We start from the raw sequence: 14,443 nt of genomic DNA, 5'->3' as shown, positions 1-14,443 counted from the left end.
AGCGATACAGACCCTCCAAATGAAGCAAATCACCCAACCGATACAGACCATGCAAATGATACAAATCAACCAACCGATACAGATCCTCCAAATGAAACAAATCACCCAACCGATACAGAGCTTCCAAATGAAACAAATCACACAACCGATACAGATCTTCCAAATGAAACAAATCACCCAACTGAAACAGATCTTCCAAATGAAACAAATCACCCAACCGAAAAAGAGCTTCCAAATGAAACAAATCACACAACCGATACAGACCATGCAAATGATACAAATCGCCCAGCCGATACAGACCGTCCAAATGATACAAATCACACAACCGATACAGACCCTCCAGATGATACAAATCAACCAACCGATACAGACCCTCCAAATGAAACAAATCACCCAAGCGATACAGACCCTCCAAATGGAACAAATCACCCAACCGATACAAACCATGCAAATGATACAAATAGCCCAACAGATACAGACCGTCCAAATGATACAAATCACACAACCGATACAGACCCTCCAGATGAAACAAATCACCCAACCGATACAGACCCTCCAAATGAAACAAATCACCCAAGCGATACAGACCCTCCAAATGGAACAAATCACCCAACCGATACAGACCCTCCAAATGATACAAATCGCCCAACCGATGCAGACCGTCCAAATGATACAAATCGCCCATACGATGCAGACCGTCCAAATGATACACATCAACCAACCGATACAGACACTCCAAATTACAAAAATCACCCAACTGATACAGACCCTCCAAATGATACAAATCACCCAACCGATACAGACACTCCAAATGAAACAAATAACCCAACCGATACAGGGCTTCCAAATCATGCAAATCACCCAAGCGACACAGAGCTTCCAAATGAAACAAATCACCAAAGCGATACAGAGCTTCCAAATGATACATATCACCCAACCGATACAGACATTGCAAATGATACAAATCGCCCAACCGATACAGACCGTCCAAATGATACAAATCACACAACCGATACAGACCCTCCAAATGAAACAAATCACCCAACCGATACAGACCCTGCAATTGAAACAAATCACCCAACCTATCCAGACCCTCCAAATGATACAAATCACCCAACCGAAATAGACCGTCCAAATGATGCAAATCACAAAACCGATACATATCCTCCTAATGATACAAATCACCCAACCGATACAGAGCTTCCAAATGACACAAATCACCTAACCGACACAGACCGTCCAAATGACACAAATCACCCAACCGATACAGACCGTCCAAATGAAACAAATCAACCAATCGATAAAGACCGTCCAAATGATACAAATCACCCAACCGATACAGACTGTCCAAATGACACAAATCACCCAACCTATCCAGACCCTCCAAATGACACAAATCACCTAACCGACACAGACCGTCCAAATGACACAAATCACCCAACCGATACAAGCCATCCAAATGATACAAATCACCCAACCGATACAGACCGTAATAATAATACAAATCAACCAAACGATGCAGACCCTCCAAATGATACAAATCACCCAACCGGTACAGAGCTTCCAAATGATACAAATCACCCAACCAAAACTGAGCTTCCAAAAGATAAAAATCTCCCAACCGATACAGAACCTCCAAATGAAAAAAATCAAACAACCGATACAGAGCTTCCAAGTGATGCAAATCACCCAACCGATACAGAGCTTCCAAATGATGCAAATCACCCAAGCGATCCAGAGCTTCCAAATGAAACAAATCACCCAAGCGATACAGACTCTCCAAATGAAATAAATCACCCCACCGATACAGACCCTCCAAATGATACAAATCACCCAACCGATACAGATCTTCCAAATGATACAAATCACCCAACCGATACAGAGCTACCAAATGATACAAATCACCCAACCGATATCGAAGGTCCAAATGAAACAAATCACACAACCGATACAGAGATTCCAAATGATACAAGTCAGCCAACCGATATAGTCCCTCCAAATGATACAAATCACCCAACCGATACAGACCCTCCAATTGATACAAATCACCCAACCGATACAGAGCTTCCAAATGATACAAATCACCCAACCGATATCGAAGGTCCAAATGAAACAAATCACACAACCGATACAGACCCTCCAAATGATACAAATCACCCAACCGATACAGAGCTACCAAATGATACAAATCACCCAACCGATACCGAAGGTCCAAATGAAATAAATCACCCAACCGATACAGAGCTTCCAAATGATGCAAATCATCCATGCGATACAGAGCTTCCAAATGAAATGAATCACCCAACCGATACAGACCGTCCAAATGAAACAAATCACCCAAGCGATACAGACCCTCCAAATGAAATAAATCACCCCACCGATACAGACCCTCCAAATGATACAAATCACCCAACCGATACAGATCTTCCAAATGATACAAATCACCCAACCGATACAGATCTTCCAAATGATACAAATCATCCAACCGATACTGAGCTTCCAAAAGATACAAATCACCCAACCGATACAGAGCTACCAAATGATACAAATCACCCAACCGATACCGAAGGTCCAAATGAAATAAATCACCCAACCGATACAGAGATTCCAAATGATACAAGTCAGCCAACCGATATAGTCCCTCCAAATGATACAAATCACCCAACCGATACAGACCCTCCAATTGATACAAATCACCCAACCGATACAGAGCTTCCAAATGATACAAATCACCCAACCGATATCGAAGGTCCAAATGAAACAAATCACACAACCGATACAGACCCTCCAAATGATACAAATCACCCAACCGATACAGAGCTACCAAATGATACAAATCACCCAACCGATACCGAAGGTCCAAATGAAATAAATCACCCAACCGATACAGAGCTTCCAAATGATGCAAATCATCCAAGCGATACAGAGCTTCCAAATGAAATGAATCACCCAACCGATACAGACCGTCCAAATGAAACAAATCACCCAAGCGATACAGACCCTCCAAATGAAATAAATCACCCCACCGATACAGACCCTCCAAATGATACAAATCACCCAACCGATACAGATCTTCCAAATGATACAAATCACCCAACCGATACAGATCTTCCAAATGATACAAATCATCCAACCGATACTGAGCTTCCAAAAGATACAAATCACCCAACCGATACAGACGCTCCAAATGATACAAATCACCCAACCGATACAGACCCTCCAAATGAAACAAATCACCCAAACAATACAGAACCTCCAAATGAAACTGATCACACAACCGATTCAGAGCTTCCAAATGGATGCAAATCACCCAAGCGATACAGAGCTTCCAAATGAAACAAATCACCCAACCGAAACAGATCTTCCAAATGAAACAAATCACCCAAACGATTCAGAGCCTCCAAATGATACAAATCAACCAACCGATACAGACCCTCCAAATGAAACAAATCACCCAACCGATACAGAGCTTCCAAATGAAACAAATCACCCAACCGATACAGACTCTCCAAATGAAACAAATCACCCAAGCGATACAGACCCTCCAAATGAAGCAAATCACCCAACCGATACAGACCATGCAAATGATACAAATCAACCAACCGATACAGACCCTCCAAATGAAACAAATCACCCAACCGATACAGAGCTTCCAAATGAAACAAATCACACAACCGATACAGATCTTCCAAATGAAACAAATCACCCAACCGAAACAGATCTTCCAAATGAAACAAATCACCCATCCGAAAAAGAGCTTCCAAATGAAACAAATCACACAACCGATACAGACCATGCAAATGATACAAATCGCCCAGCCGATACAGACCGTCCAAATGATACAAATCACACAACCGATACAGACCCTCCAGATGAAACAAATCAACCAACCGATACAGACCCTCCAAATGAAACAAATCACCCAAGCGATACAGACCCTCCAAATGGAACAAATCACCCAACCGATACAAACCATGCAAATGATACAAATAGCCCAACCGATACAGACCGTCCAAATGATACAAATCACACAACCGATACAGACCCTCCAGATGAAACAAATCACCCAACCGATACAGACCCTCCAAATGAAACAAATCACCCAAGAGATACAGACCCACCAAATGGAACAAATCACCCAACCGATACAGACACTCCAAATTACAAAAATCACCCAACTGATACAGACCCTCCAAATGATACAAATCACCCAACCGATACAGACACTCCAAATGAAACAAATAACCCAACCGATACAGGGCTTCCAAATGATGCAAATCACCCAAGCGACACAGAGCTTCCAAATGAAACAAATCACCAAACCGATACAGAGCTTCCAAATGATACATATCACCCAACCGATACAGACATTGCAAATGATATAAATCGCCCAACCGATACAGACCGTCCAAATGATACAAATCACACAACCGATACAGACCCTCCAAATGAAACAAATCACCCAACCGATACAGACCCTGCAATTGAAACAAATCACCCAACCTATCCAGACCCTCCAAATGATACAAATCACCCAACCGAAATAGACCGTCCAAATGATGCAAATCACAAAACCGATACCTATCCTCCTAATGATACAAATCACCCAACCGATACAGAGCTTCCAAATGACACAAATCGCCCAACCGACACAGACCGTCCAAATGATACAAATCACCCAACCGATACAGACCGTCCAAATGAAACAAATCAACCAACCGGTACAGAGCATCCAAATGATACAAATCACCCAACCGATACAGAGCTTCCAAATGACACAAATCACCTCACCGACACAGACCGTCCAAATGACACAAATCACCCAACCGATACAAGCCATCCAAATGATACAAATCACCCAACCGATACAGACCGTAATAATAATACAAATCAACCAAACGATGCAGACCCTCCAAATGATACAAATCACCCAACCGGTACAGAGCTTCCAAATGATACAAATCACCCAACCAAAACTGAGCTTCCAAAAGATAAAAATCTCCCAACCGATACAGAACCTCCAAATGAAAAAAATCAAACAACCGATACAGAGCTTCAAAGTGATGCAAATCACCCAACCGATACAGAGCTTCCAAATGATGCAAATCACCCAAGCGATCCAGAGCTTCCAAATGAAACAAATCACCCAAGCGATACAGACTCTCCAAATGAAATAAATCACCCCACCGATACAGACCCTCCAAATGATACAAATCACCCAACCGATACAGATCTTCCAAATGATACAAATCACCCAACCGATACAGAGCTACCAAATGATACAAATCACCCAACCGATACCGAAGGTCCAAATGAAATAAATCACCCAACCGATACAGAGATTCCAAATGATACAGGTCAGCCAACCGATACAGAGCTTCCAAATGAAATGAATCACCCAACCGATACAGATCTTCCAAATGATACAAATCACCCAACCGGTACAGAGCATTCAAATGATACAAATCACCCAAATGAAACAGAGCTTCCAAAAGATACAAATCAACCAACCGATACAGACACTCCAAATGAAATAAATCACCCAACCGATACAGACCGCCCAAATGATACAAATCACCCAACCGATACAGGGCTTCCAAATGAAACAAATCACCCATCCGATACTGAGCTTCCAAATGAAACAAATCACCCAACCGATGCAGACCCTCCAAATGATAGAATCGTCCCACCGATACAGAGCTACCAAATGATACAAATCACCCAACCGATAGCGAAGGTCCAAATGAAATAAATCACCCAACCGATACAGAGATTCCAAATGATACAAGTCAGCCAACCGATACAGACCATGCAAATGATACAAATCGCCCAACCGATACAGACCGTCCAAATGATACAAATCACACAACCGATACAGACCCTCCAAATGAAACAAATCACCCAAGCGATACAGACACTCCAAATGATACAAATCGCCCAACCGATACAGAGCTTCCAAATGAAACAAATCACCCAACCGATACAGACCCTCCAAATGATACAAATCGCCCAACCGATGCAGATCGTCCAAATGATACAAATCGCCCATACGATGCAGAACGTCCAAATGATACACATCAACCAACCGATACAGACACTCCAAATTACAAAAATCACCCAACTGATACAGTCCCTCCAAATGATACAAATCACCTAACCGATACAGACACTCCAAATGAAACAAATAACCCAACCGATACAGGGCTTCCAAATGATGCAAATCACCCAAGCGATACAGAGCTTCCAAATGAAACAAATCACCCAACCGATACAGAGCTTCCAAATGATACAAATCACCCGACCGATACAGACATTGCAAATGATACAAATCGCCCAACCGATACAGACCGTCGAAATGATACAAGTCACACAACCGATACAGGCCCTCCAAATGAAACAAATCAACCAACTGATACAGACCCTCCAAATGATACAGATCCTCCAAATGATACGAATCACCCAACCGATACAGAGCTTCCAAATGATGCAAATCATCCAAGCGATACAGAGCTTCCAAATGAAATGAATCACCCAACCGATACAGACCGTCCAAATGAAACAAATCACCCAAGCGATACAGACCCTCCAAATGAAATAAATCACCCCACCGATACAGACCCTCCAAATGATACAAATCACCCAACCGATACAGATCTTCCAAATGATACAAATCACCCAACCGGTACAGAGCATTCAAATGATACAAATCACCCAAATGAAACAGAGCTTCCAAAAGATACAAATCAACCAACCGATACAGACCCTCCAAATGAAACAAATCACCCAACCGATACAGACCGTCCAAATGATACAAATCACCCAACCGATACAGAGCTTCCAAATGAAACAAATCACCCAACCGATACTGAGCTTCCAAATGAAACAAATCACCCAACCGATGCAGACCCTCCAAATGATACAATCATCCCACCGATACAGACCCTCCAAATGATACAAATCACCCAACCGATACAGTCCCTCCAAATGATACAAATCACCCAACCGTTACAGACCCTCCAATTGATACAAATCACCCAACCGATGCAGAGCTTCCAAATGATACAAATCACCCAACCGATACCGAAGGTCCAAATGAAACAAATCACACAACCGATACAGACCCTCCAAATGATACAAATCACCCAACCGATACAGAGCTACCAAATGATACAAATCACCCAACCGATACCGAAGGTCCAAATGAAATAAATCACCCAACCGATACAGAGATTCCAAATGATACAAGTCAGCCTACCGATACAGTCCCTCCAAATGATACAAATCACCCAACCGATACAGACCCTCCAATTGATACAAATCACCCAACCGATACAGAGCTTCCAAATGATACAAATCACCCAACCGATACCGAAGGTCCAAATGAAACAAATCACACAACCGATACAGACCCTCCAAATGATACAAATCACCCAACCGATACAGAGCTACCAAATGATACAAATCACCCAATCGATACCGAAGGTCCAAATGAAATAAATCACCCAACCGATACAGAGATTCCAAATGATACAAGTCAGCCAACCGATACAGACCATGCAAATGATACAAATCGCCCAACCGATACAGACCGTCCAAATGATACAAATCACACAACCGATACAGACCCTCCAAATGAAACAAATCACCCAACCGATACAGAGCTACCAAATGATACAAATCACCCAACCGATACCGAAGGTCCAAATGAAATAAATCACCCAACCGATACAGAGATTCCAAATGATACAAGTCAGCCAACCGATACAGACCATGCAAATGATACAGATCGCCCAACCGATACAGACCGTCCAAATGATACAAATCACACAACCGATACAGACCCTCCAAATGAAACAAAACACCCAAGCGATACTGAGCTTACAATTGATACAAATCACCCAACCGAAACAGATCTTCCAAATGAAACAAATCACCCAACCGATACAGACCCTCCAAATGATACAAATCGCCCAACCGATGCAGATCGTCCAAATGATACAAATCGCCCATACGATGCAGAACGTCCAAATGATACACATCAACCAACCGATACAGACACTCCAAATTACAAAAATCACCCAACTGATACAGTCCCTCCAAATGATACAAATCACCCAACCGATACAGACACTCCAAATGAAACAAATAACCCAACCGATACAGGGCTTCCAAATGATGCAAATCACCCAAGCGATACAGAGCTTCCAAATGAAACAAATCCCCCAACCGATACAGAGCTTCCAAATGATACAAATCACCCAACCGATACAGACATTGCAAATGATACAAATCGCCCAACCGATACAGAACGTCGAAATGATACAAGTCACACAACCGATACAGGCCCTCCAAATGAAACAAATCAACCAACTGATACAGACCCTCCAAATGATACAGACCCTCCAAATGATACGAATCACCCAACCGATACAGAGCTTCCAAATGATGCAAATCATCCAAGCGATACAGAGCTTCCAAATGAAATGAATCACCCAACCGATATGGACCGTCCAAATGAAACAAATCACCCAAGCGATACAGACCCTCCAAATGAAATAAATCACCCCACCGATAAAGACCCTCCCAATGATACAAATCACCCAACCGATACAGATCTTCCAAATGATACAAATCACCCAACCGCTACAGAGCATTCAAATGATACAAATCACCCAAATGAAACAGAGCTTCCAAAAGATACAAACCTACCAACCGATACAGACCCTCCAAATGAAACAAATCACCCAACCGATACAGACCGTCCAAATGATACAAATCACCCAACCGATACAGAGCTTCCAAATGAAACAAATCACCCAACCGATACTGAGCTTCCAAATGAAACAAATCACCCAACCGATACAGACCCTCCAAATGATACAAATCACCCAACCGATACAGTCCCTCCAAATGATACAAATCACCCAACCGATACAGACCCTCCAATTGATACAAATCACCCAACCGATGCAGAGCTTCCAAATGATACAAATCACCCAACCGATACCGAAGGTCCAAATGAAACAAATCACACAACCGATACAGACCCTCCAAATGATACAAGTCAGCCAACCGATACAGTCCCTCCAAATGATACAAATCACCCAACCGATACAGACCCTCCAATTGATACAAATCACCCAACCGATACAGAGCTTCCAAATGATACAAATCACCCAACCGATACCGAAGGTCCAAATGAAACAAATCACACAACCGATACAGACCCTCCAAATGATACAAATCACCCAACCTATACAGAGCTACCAAATGATACAAATCACCCAATCGATACCGAAGGTCCAAATGAAATAAATCACCCAACCGATACAGAGATTCCAAATGATACAAGTCAGCCAACCGATACAGACCATGCAAATGATACAAATCGCCCAACCGATACAGACCGTCCAAATGATACAAATCACACAACCGATACAGACCCTCCAAATGAAACAAATCACCCAACCGATACAGAGCTACCAAATGATACAAATCACCCAACCGATACCGAAGGTCCAAATGAAATAAATCACCCAACCGATACACAGATTCCAAATGATACAAGTCAGCCAACCGATACAGACCATGCAAATGATACAAATCGCCCAACCGATACAGACCGTCTAAATGATACAAATCACACAACCGATACAGACCCTCCAAATGAAACAAATCACCCAAGCGATACTGAGCTTACAATTGATACAAATCACCCAACCGAAACAGATCTTCCAAATGAAACAAATCACCCAACCGATACAGACCCTCCAAATGATACAAATCGCCCAACCGATGCAGATCGTCCAAATGATACAAATCGCCCATACGATGCAGAACGTCCAAATGATACACATCAACCAACCGATACAGACACTCCAAATTACAAAAATCACCCAACTGATACAGTCCCTCCAAATGATACAAATCACCCAACCGATACAGACACTCCAAATGAAACAAATAACCCAACCGATACAGGGCTTCCAAATGATGCAAATCACCCAAATGAAACAGAGCTTCCAAAAGATACAAATCTACCAACCGATACAGACCCTCCAAATGAAACAAATCACCCAACCGATACAGTCCCTCCAAATGATACAAATCACCCAACCGATACAGACACTCCAAATGAAACAAATAACCCAACCGATACAGGGCTTCCAAATGATGCAAATCACCCAAGCGATACAGAGCTTCCAAATGAAACAAATCACCCAACCGATACAGAGCTTCCAAATGATACAAATCACCCAACCGATACAGACATTGCAAATGATACAAATCGCCCAACCGATACAGACCGTCGAAATGATACAAGTCACACAACCGATACAGGCCCTCCAAATGAAACAAATCAACCAACTGATACAGACCCTCCAAATGATACAGACCCTCCAAATGATACGAATGACCCAACCGATACAGAGCTTCCAAATGATGCAAATCATCCAAGCGATACAGAGCTTCCAAATGAAATGAATCACCCAACCGATACGGACCGTCCAAATGAAACAAATCACCCAAGCGATACAGACCCTCCAAATGAAATAAATCACCCCACCGATACAGACCCTCCCAATGATACAAATCACCCAACCGATACAGATCTTCCAAATGATACAAATCACCCAACCGCTACAGAGCATTCAAATGATACAAATCACCCAAATGAAACAGAGCTTCCAAAAGATACAAAGCTACCAACCGATACAGACCCTCCAAATGAAACAAATCACCCAACCGATACAGACCGTCCAAATGATACAAATCACCCAACCGATACAGAGCTTCCAAATGAAACAAATCACCCAACCGATACTGAGCTTCCAAATGAAACAAATCACCCAACCGATGCAGACCCTCCAAATGATACAATCATCCCACCGATACAGACCCTCCAAATGATACAAATCACCCAACCGATACAGTCCCTCCAAATGATACAAATCACCCAACTGATACAGACCCTCCAATTGATACAAATCACCCAACCGATACAGAGCTTCCAAATGATACAAATCACCCAACCGATACCGAAGGTCCAAATGAAACAAATCACACAACCGATACAGACCCTCCAAATGATACAAATCACCCAACCGATACAGAGCTACCAAATGATACAAATCACCCAACCGATACCGAAGGTCCAAATGAAATAAATCACCCAACCGATACAGAGATTCCAAATGATACAAGTCAGCAAACCGATACAGACCATGCAAATGATACAAATCGCCCAACCGATACAGACCCTCCAAATGAAACAAATCACCCAAGCGATACTGAGCTTACAATGGATACAAATCACCCAACCGAAACAGATCTTCCAAATGAAACAAATCACCCAACCGATACAGACCCTCCAAATGATACAAATCGCCCAACCGATGCAGATTGTCCAAATGATACAAATCGCCCATACGATGCAGAACGTCCAAATGATACACATCAACCAACCGATACAGACACTCCAAATTACAAAAATCACCCAACTGATACAGTCCCTCCAAATGATACAAATCACCCAACCGATACAGACACTCCAAATGAAACAAATATCCCAACCGATACAGGGCTTCCAAATGATGCAAATCACCCAAGCGATACAGAGCTTCCAAATGAAACAAATCACCCAACCGATACAGAGCTTCCAAATGATACAAATCACCCAACCGATACAGATATTGCAAATGATACAAATCGCCCAACCGATACAGACCGTCGAAATGATACAAGTCACACAACCGATACAGGCCCTCCAAATGAAACAAATCAACCAACTGATACAGACCCTCCAAATGATACAGACCCTCCAAATGATACGAATCACCCAACCGATACAGAGCTTCCAAATGATGCAAATCATCCAAGCGATACAGAGCTTCCAAATGAAATGAATCACCCAACCGATACGGACCGTCCAAATGAAACAAATCACCCAAGCGATACAGACCCTCCAAATGAAATAAATCACCCCACCGATACAGACCCTCCCAATGATACAAATCACCCAACCGATACAGATCTTCCAAATGATACAAATCACCCAACCGCTACAGAGCATTCAAATGATACAAATCACCCAAATGAAACAGAGCTTCCAAAAGATACAAATCTACCAACCGATACAGACCCTCCAAATGAAACAAATCACCCAACCGATACAGACCGTCCAAATGATACAAATCACCCAACCGATACAGAGCTTCCAAATGAAACAAATCACCCAACCGATACTGAGCTTCCAAATGAAACAAATCACCCAACCGATGCAGACCCTCCAAATGATACAATCATCCCACCGATACAGACCCTCCAAATGATACAAATCACCCAACCGATACAGTCCCTCCAAATGATACAAATCACCCAACCGATACAGACCCTCCAATTGATACAAATCACCCAACCGATACAGAGCTTCCAAATGATACAAATCACCCAACCGATACCGAAGGTCCAAATGAAACAAATCACACAACCGATACAGACCCTCCAAATGATACAAATCACCCAACCGATACAGAGCTACCAAATGATACAAATCACCCAACCGATACCGAAGGTCCAAATGAAATAAATCACCCAACCGATACAGAGATTCCAAATGATACAAGTCAGCCAACCGATACAGACCATGCAAATGATACAAATCGCCCAACCGATACAGACCCTCCAAATGAAACAAATCACCCAAGCGATACTGAGCTTACAATGGATACAAATCACCCAACCGAAACAGATCTTCCAAATGAAACAAATCACCCAACCGATACAGACCCTCCAAATGATACAAATCGCCCAACCGATGCAGATCGTCCAAATGATACAAATCGCCCATACGATGCAGAACGTCCAAATGATACACATCAACCAACCGATACAGACACTCCAAATTACAAAAATCACCCAACTGATACAGTCCCTCCAAATGATACAAATCACCCAACCGATACAGACACTCCAAATGAAACAAATATCCCAACCGATACAGGGCTTCCAAATGATGCAAATCACCCAAGCGATACAGAGCTTCCAAATGAAACAAATCACCCAACCGATACAGAGCTTCCAAATGATACAAATCACCCAACCGATACAGATATTGCAAATGATACAAATCGCCCAACCGATACAGACCGTCGAAATGATACAAGTCACACAACCGATACAGACCCTCCAAATGAAACAAATCACCCAACCGATACAGACCCTCCAATTGAAACAAATCACCCAACCTATCCAGACCCTCCAAATGATACAAATCACCCAACCGAAATAGACCGTCCAAATGATGCAAATCACAAAACCGATACAGATCCTCCTAATGATACAAATCACCCAACCGATACAGAGCTTCCAAATGACACAAATCACCCAACCGATACAGACCGTCCAAATGACACAAATCACCCAACCGATACAGACCGTCCAAATGAAACAAATCAACCAATCGATAAAGACCGTCCAAATGACACAAATCACCCAACCGATACAGACTGTCCAAATGACACAAATCACCCAACCGATACAGACCGTCCAAATGACACAAATCACCCAACCGATACAGACCCTCCAAATGATACAAATCGCACAATCGATATAGACGCTCCAATTGAAACAAATCAGCCAACCGATTCAGACCCTGCAAATAAAATCAATCACCCAACCGATACAGACCATCCAAATGATACAAATCACCCAACCGATACAGACCATGCAAATGATGCAAATCACCCAAGTAATACAGAGATTCCAAATGAAACAAATCACCCAACCGATACAGATCTTCCAAATTATACAAATCACCCAAGCGATACAGACAGTCCAAATGATGCAAATCGCAAAACCGATACAGATACTCCTAATGATACAATTCACCCAACCGATACAGAGCTTCTAAACGAAACAAATCCACCAACCGATACAGACTGTCCAAATGACAAAAATCACCCAATCGATACAGACTGTCCAAATGTAACAAATCACCCAATCAATACAGACCGTGCAAATGATACAAATCACCCAACCGATACAGACATTGCAAATGATACAAATCGCCCAACCGATACAGACCGTCGAAATGATACAAATCACACAACCGATACAGACCCTCCAAATGAAACAAATCACCCAACCGATACAGACCCTCCAATTGAAACAAATCAACCAATCGATAAAGACCGTCCAAATGACACAAATCACCCAACCGATACAGACTGTCCAAATGACACAAATCACCCAACCGATACAGAGATTCCAAATGATACAAGTCAGCCAACCGATACAGACCATGCAAATGATACAAATCGCCCAACCGATACAGACCGTCCAAATGATACAAATCACACAACCGATACAGACCCTCCAAATGAAACAAATCACCCAAGCGATACTGAGCTTACAATTGATACAAATCACCCAAACGAAACAG

Source organism: Heterodontus francisci, chromosome 50 (genome assembly GCF_036365525.1).
Source record: "Heterodontus francisci isolate sHetFra1 chromosome 50, sHetFra1.hap1, whole genome shotgun sequence".
NCBI classification, from domain to species: Eukaryota; Metazoa; Chordata; class Chondrichthyes; order Heterodontiformes; family Heterodontidae; genus Heterodontus; species Heterodontus francisci.
Note: the sequence above shows the minus strand (reverse complement) of the source record.